The 12,949-nt window shown below is 37.0% G+C and overlaps 1 protein-coding gene across 8 annotated transcripts in view; it reads right to left on the bottom strand.

The window, feature by feature from the left end:
• Positions 1-12,949, bottom strand: part of ANO3 (anoctamin 3) — a 446,396-nt gene that overhangs the window by 138,925 nt on the left and 294,522 nt on the right. The window lies entirely within an intron of this gene.

The following is a 12,949-nucleotide window of genomic DNA, read 5'->3' as shown; positions in this document are numbered from 1 at the left end:
ATGTTTTATTCAATAAAACCCTATAAAAATAATAACAGCCAATATACATTGAACATTTGCTCAAAATCAGGCCCAGATATAGATGTTTTACATGTTTTATCTTACTCAAAACTCAAACTTGCCTTTCAAAAATAAAGACAACAAAGCTTAAACAACATAAGTACTAAGAACTGAAATTAACATAATTTCTTCCATGAAATGATACTCAGATGAGGCATTATTTCCCTAAACCTATGGTCAACAACACCAAAAAATAATTTCTGAACTGCTTGTTCCAAGAACTACTTCCCCCCAGAGTATAAGACTATGATCTGATGACAACCACCTACTTACTAAGACTAACCATGTGCTTATTAAGATCTTTAAGGTACTCATCTTGCTCTGTCAACCTATCCCAGCTGTTTTTCAAGGATGCTGCCCAATTTTCAACCAACTGCCTGCCTTGCAAGATTTACCTTAATACCTACCAGCCCAGGTCCTAGAACCCTCTGAAAACTCTTTCCCAACTTCATCTCTGTAAAACACTACTAAGACTACCCAGATGATATCTTTACTTGCTGTAACTTTAATAAAATTAATTTCAGCAATCACCTGATTTTTGTAATGGCCTTTTTTTGGGAGCTGGCACTTTGTCAGTAAACAGCTCAATATTACTTTAATTCAGTTTTTATTCCTGGTCCATGTTTTTAGCTATTAGATACATGATCCTTCTTTTCCCATGTTTCCTATCAAGCTATTTGATTATCTGTACCAAATCTCTGTCCCATTTTTCCCATACAGGCATTCTTGAGCTTAAAAAATGTCCTAACATTTTGAGAGTTAACTGATAATTTCAAAAAAAAGGCATCTCAGACTTCTTTGGAGGAGCCTGCTTAGGACATATATGCAGCTTAAGGTTTAAAAAAGTGAGGACCAGAGTAACCTAGTGGCCAACAAGTCATCCAAGTGAAGCAACAAAAACTGATATCTGAGTGATTGTAATCCTACAGGAACAGGTCAGGTGGCTCAGAAGCTGTCTTCTTGGAGAAAATAGGTTCAAGTGTGTGAATTCAGGGGTACTAGAGACTCCAGTATTCTTGCCTGGAAAATCCCAGGGACAGAGGAGCCTGGTGGGCTGTCATCTATGGGGTCACACAGAGTTGGACACAACTGGAGTAACTTAGCAGCAGCAGAAACTTTCAGGCTCAAGGACAAGAAGACTTTAGACATTCTTTTCTCCAGTGAATAAAAAGGTCTTGAGAGTCCCAGGATTACTTTATTGGATACTATAAAGTGACTAAGTAACAACTCAAGTAGAGTCACACACTGCCCTGTAGTTGCATAACGTGTGCTGCGTTTAGTCGCTCAGTCGTGTCTGACTCATTGCAACCCCATGGATTGTAGCCCGCCAGGCTCCTCTGTCCTTGGAGATTCTCTATACAAGAATACTGGAGTGGGTTGCCATGTTCTCCTCCAGGGGATCTTCCCAACACAGGGATCAAATCCAGGTCTCCTGCATCGCAGGTGGATTCTTTACCATCTGAGCCACCAGGGAAGCCCATAATAATGATGATAATAATAGCTATCACTAACTGACAATTTACTATAATACCATGCAATGTGCCAAGTGATTTATTCTCATAATTCTTTAAGGTAGATACTGACATGAGTACATAGAAGCCAAAAAGGTTAAGTTACATCCCAGATGTCATGGAAAAGGAAATAGTGAAACTAGAACTCTCACCTCTTTGATGGTGGTCTTGACAACTATATTGAAAAAGACAAGCATATTTAGGTGCACATTACTAGGTCTGGGGTTTGGCAGTAATAGAAGGCTAACCCCTCAAAAGGCCTATGATTTATAGTTCCTATAGGGTAGAGATACTGAGGATTAATAGCTGGAGAAGACATAATTAACTTCAGACTTTAGAATGCTTTTGCCTCCACCACTCCAGAGATTTCACTTGGATGTCTAATGGACATATCAAAGCTGACTGTCTAAAATGGAATTCCTTATCTTATCTAAGCAAATGTTCCCCCAAACCCTTGTTATTTTGATTGGCTGCAAACCTATTCTTTAAATTGCTCAGATCAAAAATCTAGAGTCATCTTTGTTCCCTCTATTTTCACCCATCTAACATGCAAATCATTAGAACATTCTTCAAAATATATTTAGAATCTGATCACTTTCTAACATCTTCATCACTACTCTGTTCTAAGATATGTCATCTATTGACGACATTATCACAATAGTCTGACTCATCTCTTAGCTTCTAACTTTCCTTCTCTAAAATCTATTCTCAGCATGACAGTTAAGACACTTGAGTGATCCTCCACATTATAAATTACATTATGTAACTCCTCTCTTCGAGACCCTTCAGCTGTTTTCCATTATACTCCACTCTTGATCCTACTTTCCTTAACCTATTTTTCTTAACGATTGTTAAATTTCAGCATGTTCAGTTCAGTTCAGTTGCTCAGTCATGTCCGACTCTTTGCAACCCCATGGACTGCAGCATGTCAGGCTTCCCTGTCCATCACCAACACACAGAGCTTGCTCAAACTCATGTCCATCGAGTCGGTGATACCATCCAACCATCTCAACCTCTGTCATCCCCTTTTCCTCCTGCCTTCAATCTTTCCCAGCATCAGGGTCTGAACTCCAATGAGTTAGTTCGCCGTATCAGGTGGCTAAAGTATGGGAGCTTCAGCTTCATCATCAGTCCTTTCAATGAACACCCAGGACTGATCTCCTTTAGGACTGACTGGTTTATCTCCTTGCATTCCAAGGGAATCTCAAGAGTCTTCTCCAACACCACAGTTGAAAAGCATCAATTCTTCAGCACCCAGCTTTCTTTATAGTCCAACTCTCACATCCAAATATAACTACTGGAAAAATTATAGCTTTGACTAGATGGACCTTTGTTGGCAAAGTATTATCTCTCAATGCTTTCTAATATGCTCTCTAGGTTGGTCATAGCTTTGCTTCCAACATGTTATATAACACTAAATTATTTATTTGTTATCTTTTTATTGTCTACCTTATTCTATTAGAATATAAATTTTACAAAGGTAAATAATTTCTTACTCTTTTGTTCACAGAATATTTCACATATCTAACTCAGAGCCAGACACATAGTAGGCATCAAAATATTTATGGGAAGAAGGAAGGAAGGATAGAAGAAAATAAGGGAATGGAAAGAATGGAATAATGAATAGTAATGTGTATCCACACAGGAATTACCTCAAAAATATAATGCCATTAAAAGATCATGTAATAATTTCTCATCCTCTTTCCTCCAACATTAACACAAATCAAATTAGAATAAGATGATTGATCACAAAATTATAGCAGAATTGCAAAAGCCCTGGCTTGCACTTTGTTTTATACATATGACCCACTGCTTCCAGGCATCCCCATGATAATATAAATAAGGAGTTAAAATAAGGTTATATAAAATTTTTCCTCTGCATTTTGTTTTGCCTAAAGTATACAATCCTCTTAATACTAGTCTAGTATTAAGTATCATTTCAGTTCACTTCAGTCGCTCAGTCGTGTCCGACACTTTGCGACCCCATGAACTGCAGCACACCAGGCCTCCTTGTCCATCACCAACTCCTGGAGTTCACTCAGACTCACGTGCATTGAGTCAGTGATGCCATCCAACCATCTCATCCTCTGTCATTCCCTTCTCCTCCTCCCCCCAATCCCTCCCAGCATCAGTCTCTTCCAATGAGTCAACTCTTCGCATGAGGTGGCCGAAGTACTGGAGTTTCAGCTTCAGCATCATTCCCTCCAAAGAAATCGCAGGGCTGATCTCCTTCAGAATGGACCGGTTGGATTTCCGTGCAGTCCAAGGGACTCTCAAGAGTCTTCTCCAACACCACAGATCAAAAGCATCAATTCTTTGGTGCTCAGGCTTCTTCACAGTCCAACTCTTACATCCATATGCGACCACAGGAAAAACCATAGCCTTGACTAGACGGACCTTTGTTGGCAAAGTAATATCTCTGCTTTTCAATATGCTATCTAGGTTGGTCATAACTTTCCTTCCAAGGAGTAAGCGTCTTTTAATTTCATGGCTGCAGTCACCATCTGCAGTGATTTTGGAGCCCAAAAATAAAGTCTGACACTGTTTCCACTGTTTCTCCATCTATTTCCCATGAAGTGATGGGACCGGATGGCTTGATCTTCGTTCTCTGAATGTTGAGCTTTAAGCCAACTTTTTCACTCTCCATTTTCACTTTCATCAAGAGGCTCTTTAGTTCTTCTTCACTTTCTGCCATAAGGGTGGTGTCATCTGCATATCTCAGGTTATTGATATTTCTCCCGGCAATCTTGATTCCAGCTTGTGTTTCTTCAAGTCCAACGTTTCTCATGATGGACTCTGCATATAAGTTAAATAAGCAGGGTGACAATATACAGCCTGACGTACTCCTTTTCTTATTCGGAACCAGTCTGTTGTTCCATGTCCAGTTCTAACTGTTGCTTCCTGACCTGCATACAGGTTTCTCAAGAGGCAGGTCAGGTGGTCTGGTATTCCCATCTCTTGAAGAATTTTCCACAGTTTATTGTGATCCACACAGTCAAAGGCTATGGCATAGTCAATAAAGCAGAAATAGATGTTTTTCTGGAACTCTCCTGCTTTTTCCATGATCCAGGAGATGTTGGCAATTTGATCTCTGGTTACTCTGCCTTTTCTAAAACCAGCTTGAACATCAGGAAGTTCATAGTTCACATATTGCTGAAGCCTGGCTTGGAGATTTTTGAGCATTACTTTACTAGCGTGTGAGATGAGTGCAATTGTGCAGTAGTTTGAGCATTCTTTGGCATTGCCTTTCTTTGGGATTGGAATGAAAACTGACCTTTTCCAGTCCTGTGGCCACTGCTGAATTTTCCAAATTTGCTGGCATATTGAATGCAACAGTTTCACAGCATCATCTTTCAGGATTTGAAATAGCTCAACTGGAATTCCATCACCTCCACTAGCTTTGTTCGTAGTGATGCTTTCTAAGGCCCACTTGACTTCACATTCCAGGATGTCTGGCTCTAGGTCAGTGATCACACCATCGTGATTATCTGGGTCGTGAAGATCTTTTTGTACAGTTCTTCTGTGTATTGCCACCTCTTCTTAATATCTTCTGCTTCTGTTAGGTCCATACCATTTCTGTCCTTTATCGAGCCCATCTTTGCATGAAATGTTCCTTTGGTATCTCTAATTTTCTTGAGATCTCTAGTCTTTCCCATTCTGTTGTTTCCTCTATTTCTTTACATTGATCACTGAGGAAGGCTTTCTTATCTCTTCTTGCTATTCTTTGGAACTCTGCATTCAGATGCTTATATCTTTCGTTTTCTCCTTTGCTTTTTGCTTCACTTCTTTTCACAGCTATTTGTAAGGCCTCCCCAGACAGCCATTTTGCTTTTTTTGCATTTCTTTTACATGGGGATGGTCTTGATCCCTGTCTCCAGTACAATGTCACAAACCTCATTCCATAGTTCATCAGGCACTCTGTCTACCAGATATAGGCCCTTAAATCTATTTCTCACTTCCACTGTAGAATCATAAGGGATTTGATTTAGGTCATACCTAAATGGTCTAGTGGTTTTCCCTACTTTCTTCAATTTCAGTCTGAATTTGGCAATAAGGAGTTCATGATCTGAGCCACAGTCAGCTCCTGGTCTTGTTTTTGTTGACTGTATAGAGCTTCTTCATCTTTGGCTGCAAAGAATATAATCAATCTGATTTCGGTGTTGACCATCTGGTGATGTCCATGTGTAGAGTCTTCTCTTGTGTTGTTGGAAGAGAGTGTTTGCTATTAAGTATCACCTGACCTTAAATTAATAATAACATATTTAGTCCAGGTGAAGGTAAAATCTTTCAATGAGATGATCTAGAAATCAAATGATTGTTTTGTAGGAAAATTATGAGATAGTAAGATAGCTTTTAAAATATTTTATGTGCTTTTCCAATTTTAAGAAAGTGGAACTCTGATAGTTATTATTCATTACTCTAAGATTAAGCAAAATAAATGTTAAACTCTTCCATAGAATCAACTTACAATTTGAAAATTTAAAAAAAACTACATATTTTATGTTTTTATAATAAGTGACCTTAGGTAATATTAACAGTTCTTGTATCTTTGTAAACATGTTCACAATCAAACTCTATTAACTAGAGTTACTAGGATTCTAGTTTGGTATCTAATTATTCTATGATTCTAAATCATGAATAAAGAGTTTGACCAATTGATCAGGCAAAAAAGAAAAGTAGTTTTCAAAGTGATGATAAAGAAATATGGCAAGCAAACTCATTCTATGAGGCCACCATCACCCTAATACCAAAACCATACAAAGATGCCACAAAAAAAGAAAACTACAGGCCAATATTACTGATGAACATAGATGTAAAAATCCTTAACAAAATTCTAGCAAACAGAATCCAACAACATATTAAAAAGATCATACATCATGAACAGGTGGGCTTTATCCCAGGGATGCAAGAATTCTTCAGTATTTGCAAATCAGTCAATGTAATACACCACATTAACAAATGAAAAATAAAAACCTTATGATCATCTCAATAGATGCAGAGAAAGCCTTTGACAAAATTCAACATCCATTTATGATTAAACCCTCAAGAAATCAGGCATAGAAGATACATACCTGAACACAATAAAGGCCAATTATGATAAACCCACAGCAAACATTATCCTCAATGGTGAAAAATTGAAAGCATTTCCCCTAAAGTCAGGAATGAGACAAGGGTGTTCACTCTCACCACTACTATTCAACATAGTTTTGGAAGTTTTAGCCACAGCAATCAGAGAAGAAAAAGTAATAAAAGGAATCCAATTTGGAAAATAAGAAGCAAAACTCTCACTGTTTGCAAATGACATGATCCTATATATAGAAAACCCTAAAAATACCACCAGATAATTACTAGAGCTAATCAATGAATATAATAAAGTTGCAGGATATAAAGTTAACACACAGAAATTCCTTGCATTTGTATACACTAACAATGAGAAAACAGAAAGAAATTAAGGAAACAATTCCATTCACCATTGCAATGAAAAGAATAAAATACTTAGGAATAAATCTACCTAAATAAACAAAAGACCTATATATAGAAAACTATAAAACACTGATGAAAGAAATCAAAGATGACACAAATAGATGGAGAAATATACCGTGTTCATGGATCTGAAGAATCAATATAGTGAAAATGAGTATACTACCCAAATCAATCTATAAATTCATTGCAATCCCTATTAAGCTACCAACGGTATTTTTCACAGAGCTGGAACAAATAATTTCACAATTTGTATGGAAATACAAAAAACCTCAAATAGCCAAAGCAATCTTGAGAAAGAAGAATGGAACTGGAGGAATCAACCTGCCTGACTTCAGGCTATACTACAAAGCTACAGTCATCAAGACAGTATGGTATCGGCACAAAGACAGAAATATAGATCAATAGAACAAAATAGAAAGCCCAGAGATTAATCCACGCACATATGGACACCTTATCTTTGACAAAGGAGGCAAGAATATACAATGGAGAAAAGACAATCTCTTTAACAAGTGGTGCTGGGAAAACTGGTCAACCACTTGTAAAAGAATGAAACTACAACACTTTCTAACACCATACACAAAAATAAACTCAAAATGGATTAAAGATCTAAATGTAAGACCAGAAACTATAAAACTCCTAGAGGAAAACATAGGCAAAACACTCTCTGACATAAATCATAGCAGGATGCTCTATGACCCACCTCCCAGAGTAATGGAAATAAAAGCAAAAATAAACAAATGGGGCCTAATTAAACTTAAAAGCTTTTGCAGAACGAAGGAAACTCTAAGCAAGGTGAAAAGACAGCCTTCAGAATGGGAGAAAATAATAGCAAACAAAACAACTGACAAAGAATTAATCTCAAAAATATACAAGTAACTCCTGCAGCTCAATTCCAGAAAAATAAACGACCCAATCAAAAAACAAGCCAAAGAACTAAACAGACATTTCTCCAAAGAAGACATACAGATGGCTAACAAACACATGAAAAGATGCTCAACATCACTCATTATCAGAGAAATGCAAATCAAAACCACAATGAGGTACCATCTCACACTGGTCAGAATGGCTGCTATCAAAAAGTCTACAAACAATAAATGCTGGAGGGTGTGGAGAAAAGGGAACCCTCTTACACTGTTGGTGGGAATGCAAACAAGTACAGCCACTACGGAAAACAGTGTGGAGATTCCTTTAAAAACCGGAAATAGAACTGCCATATGACCCAGCAATCCCACTGCTGGGCATACATACAGAGGGAACCAGAACTGAGAGACACGTGTACCCCAGTGTTCATCTCAGTACTGTTTACAATAGCCGGGACATGGAAGCAACCTAGATGTCCACTGGCAGATGAATGTAAAAGAAAGTCTGGTACATATACACAATGGAATATTATGCAGCTATTAAAAAGAATGCATTTGAATCAATTCTAATGAGGTGGACAAAACTGGAGCCTATTATACAGAGTGAAGAAAGTCAGAAAGAAAAAACCAATATAGTATATTAATGCATTTATATGGAATTTAGAAAGATGGTAATGATGACCCTATATGTGAGACAGCAAAAGAGACACAGAGGTAAAAGCAGACTTTTGGACTCTGTGGGAGAAGGTGAGGGTGGGATGATTTGAGAGAATAGCATTACAATATGTATATTATCATATATGAAATAGATCACCAGTCCAGGTTCAATGCATGAGACAAAGTGCTCAGGGCTGGTGCACTGGATTGACCCTGAGGGATGGGATGGGGAGGAAGGTGGGAGGGGGGTTCAGGATGGGGAACACATGTACACCCATGGCTGATTCATGTCAATGTATGGCAAAAACCACTACAATATTGTAAAGTAATTAGCCTCCGATTATAATAAATAAATTAATTTTTAAAAAAAGAAAGAAAAAAAAAGAAATATGGTAAGATTTGGAAACCTCTTCTGAATTATGTATAGAGAACACAACATAGGTTCTACATAATTTAAGCTTAGAGTATTATATTTTACGCTTCCTGGTGGATCAGTGGTAAAGAATCCACTTGCCAGTGCAGAGATGGAAAAGACGCAAGTTTGATCCCTGGGTTGGGAAGATCTCCTGGAGAAGGAAATGGCAATCCACTCTAATATTTTTGCCTGAAAAATTCCATGAATAGAAGTGCATGGTAGACTACAGTCCACAGGGTCACAAAGAGTCAGACACAACTGAGTATGCACACATGTATTATATTTTAATACATACATGTCAACCATTAACCAAGATGTTTATTAACCCATGTTCAAATATGTTGCCTAAATGCAGAATTGACAGGAACTTTTTTAGATATATCATTGTATCTAGACGCCAAAAGAACTTCTTTGTTTGATATAATAATGGTTGTTCATACATAAAATCAAGACTCATTTAGAACAGTGAAATGCTTTCCAATTACAACGTGGAATGCATCCAATTTAACACCAAATTTTTCATGTTTATTTTTCCCAGAAGACAGAATAAAATCAGCTTCTCTCAGAGAAGCTGGATGCAGATCATCCATCAGGTACCTAATCTTTCAACAATTTTGAAAACCACTTAATTATTTAAGGCATTGCAAACTATGAAGCACAGGGACTTTCAAAAAAGCTCAACTTCCTAAAGAAGATCTTAAGAATGTGCAAGTTATGACTCAGGTTTGCAAACATTTTAGCCCATTTGCCAAATAGCAATAAAGCCTGCTTATTTGCATAAGAACGCATTTTAGGGTATTCTTCAAATAAAATTATGACAGCAACTGCTTGTGAAATGTATATTTTTCCTAACATTAATTCTTGTTGATCTAACAAGGATTTATTGAACACCTAATGTGTGCTGGTGCTGTGCTAAACTCCAGGGATGAAAATAAGGAGACACTGAATATTTTCTGATTTTAGCATACATATAATATCTGCCTGCAATGTAGAAGACGCAAGAGACGTGGGTTCGATCCCTGGGTTGGGAAGATCCACTGGAGAAGGAAATGGCAATCCACTCCAGTATTCTTGACTAGGAAATCTCATGGACAGAAAAGCCTGGCAGGCTATAGTCCATGGGGTCACAAAGAGGCAGACACAACTGAGAGACTAAAACTTTCACATTTTCACATGGAGTGATAGGCAAGGAAATGTTTAGTTACAATGCTATCTAACATGTGCAGTAGGAGAGATGTGAGCTACAGAGTTAAAAAATGTCAAGGTGTAGCCAGAGGAAACCAGATTAATGGGTATCAGAAGCCATTAAGGGTCATATTATCTCAGTCAATTTACTGCAGTCCTTTCTCAGGCCATTGCAAAATTAGATCTTGTCACTAATCTGTAAGTGATGGCTGATTATCTGTTAACCATACCTTTGAGTTAGTACAATGCAATATGACACATTGCTTAATGTATTGAGATCCAGATCAGACACAGATGGGTTTTGATTTACTGTGTTCTTAGACATGTAATTTAATTTCATTGCTTAACCTCAATTCCTATAGGTTTGAAGTTAAGATAAAAATATCAACCTTGTAAGATCGTTGTTATGACTAAATTGAACATTGCATACAGAGTACTCTCAACATAATCTGACTCACTTTACAAAGTTTTTAAAAATGTTAGCAATTATCACAAGAAAACAAGATAAAAATGCAGGCAATATATTAATTTCTGTTAGAATTTTTCTTGTTTTCTAATGAGTCAAATGAACCCTTCCACATTTTGGAATGTTATCTTTCTCAGGACAAAGATAGACAGAAACAGATAAATATGCCAAAGGATATTATTGTGAATATGGAACTAGAGTAAAAGAAAGCAGATATCCTTCACAAGTACTTATGAAACATGATTTACTATGAAATAAAGAGTACAATAAAAAAGCATAATAATTATAAGACAAACCTTTTTATAACTATTCCAAGAAACAATAAATACACCGTTAACCTTCTCTCTCAATCATTATGCCCTCCACATCCTCCTCCTCTAAAATAATCATAATCCTGTTATTTATGGTATTATTATCTCACTTTCCCTTAGCTTTTTCTTCAAAGGATACTTTCTTTAAGTTTTTTAAACTTTATGTAAATGTATAATCAGCAATCTATTGTGTCTGGCTTCTTTCATGTAATATTATGGGTGTGAAATTTATCCCTGATTTTCATATACATTAGTAGTTATTTTTTCACTGTCATATTACCATATGAACACAATAAAAATTAATTATTTATGCTCTCTTCTAATGATGGATATTTGGGCTGTTTCCAGTATTGCCTATTACAAATAAAGCTATAATAGACATTCTCATGTATATGTTAAAATACACCTGGGCATGCATTTCTAGTATGTACCTAGGAGAAAAACTGGTGAGTCACAAAGAATGCTCATTTTCAACTTTAGCAGATAATGCCAAACTACCTTCTAAATCAGTTTAAATCTCTACCAATAGTAAAGTTACCCCTACTTTATAAGTGTTTTTTCCAATCTTTTAGAAATAATAATTACTACTATTGTTCTTTAAAGACATCCTGGTCTATGAAAAAATAAACTCTCCCCAGTATCCCAGAATCTCAGGTGCTACTAGTTTCTGTCCTCCCTGCCCCAACACTTCTTTTTATCAAAATTTTGGTATTTGGAATTCAACCAATTACTGCCATGCCCATTTCCTGGGTATTTGTTTTCTTTGAAGTTAGCGAGTGGGGCACAGATGGGGAAGAGCAGAGGAGGCAGAGCATGACTCTGGCCCACTCAGAAGACTGTGCCTGTTGAGATGGGGAGCCAGTGTTTAGTTTCTTAGACTCTGTGACCCCTGAAGCCCAAAACTAAGGCTACATCATGGACCAAGTTAGCTCAACTCCTTTCTGCAATTTTGGGGCCATTAGGCAGGTTAGTTAATAAGGCCAAGTGTCTGTTCCTGGCTTAATCATATCCTACAAATCTTCAAATAATGAAAACCTTTCCTATTAGGTTCCAGTGGTGGTGCTTGTTTTTGTGTTTCTGTATTTTTTTGGCTATCTTTAATACAAAACTAGAAGACAGCAGTCCAGATGCTATCTGATCCCATGTTTTCCTCAGAAGTTCTAGCTTTACACTCCTTAATTAGAGAAACAGCCAAGGAGCCTTGGTATGTAACTATAATTTATTTCAGAGTAAAACCATTTTTCATAAAAGCTCTTGTTATTGGCCATACTTGTTATAGAGGGAAAATGATTTTTAATATTTTTTTCCATTTCAGACAAATAAGTAGTCTTGTCAAAAAAACCACAAAATTTGAAATAATAGAAACAATCCCTATTAAGAAAAACAAATCAACAGAACACACATCATACACTATGATTCACAAGAAATTCCACACATAGATGGAATTTTAGTAAATGGTACTAGACTAAAATTCAGATTTTTCTATCCCAGAAACTTTACTTTTTAAAATTGTACTTATAGAATAAAAATGTTTTAATTTTCTCTACATACGTATTTCAATCATTTCAGTCACTCAGTTGTATCCAACTCTTTGTGACCCCAAGGACTGCAGCACATCAGGCTTCCCTGTCCATCACCAACTCCTGGAGCTTGCTCAAACTCATGTCCATCATTTCAGTGATGCCATCCAACTATCTCATTCTCTGTCATTCCCTTCTCTTCTTGCCTTCAATCTTTCCCAGCATCAGGGCCTTTTCCAGTGAGTCAGTTCTTTGTACCAGGTGGCCAAAATATTGGATCTTTAGCTACAGCATCAGTCCTTCCAATGAATATTCAGGGTTGATTTCCTTTAGGATTGACTGAATTGATATCCTTGCTGTCCAAGAGACTCTCAAGGATCTTCTCCAACACACAGTTCAACAGCATCAATTCTTCAGTGCTCAGCCTTCTTTATGGTTCAACTCTCACATCCATACACGACCACTGGAAAAACCATAGCT

Source organism: Bos javanicus, chromosome 15 (assembly GCF_032452875.1).
Source record: "Bos javanicus breed banteng chromosome 15, ARS-OSU_banteng_1.0, whole genome shotgun sequence".
In the NCBI taxonomy this organism is placed as follows: domain Eukaryota; kingdom Metazoa; phylum Chordata; class Mammalia; order Artiodactyla; family Bovidae; genus Bos; species Bos javanicus.
This window is presented reverse-complemented; position numbering and strand designations above follow the sequence as displayed.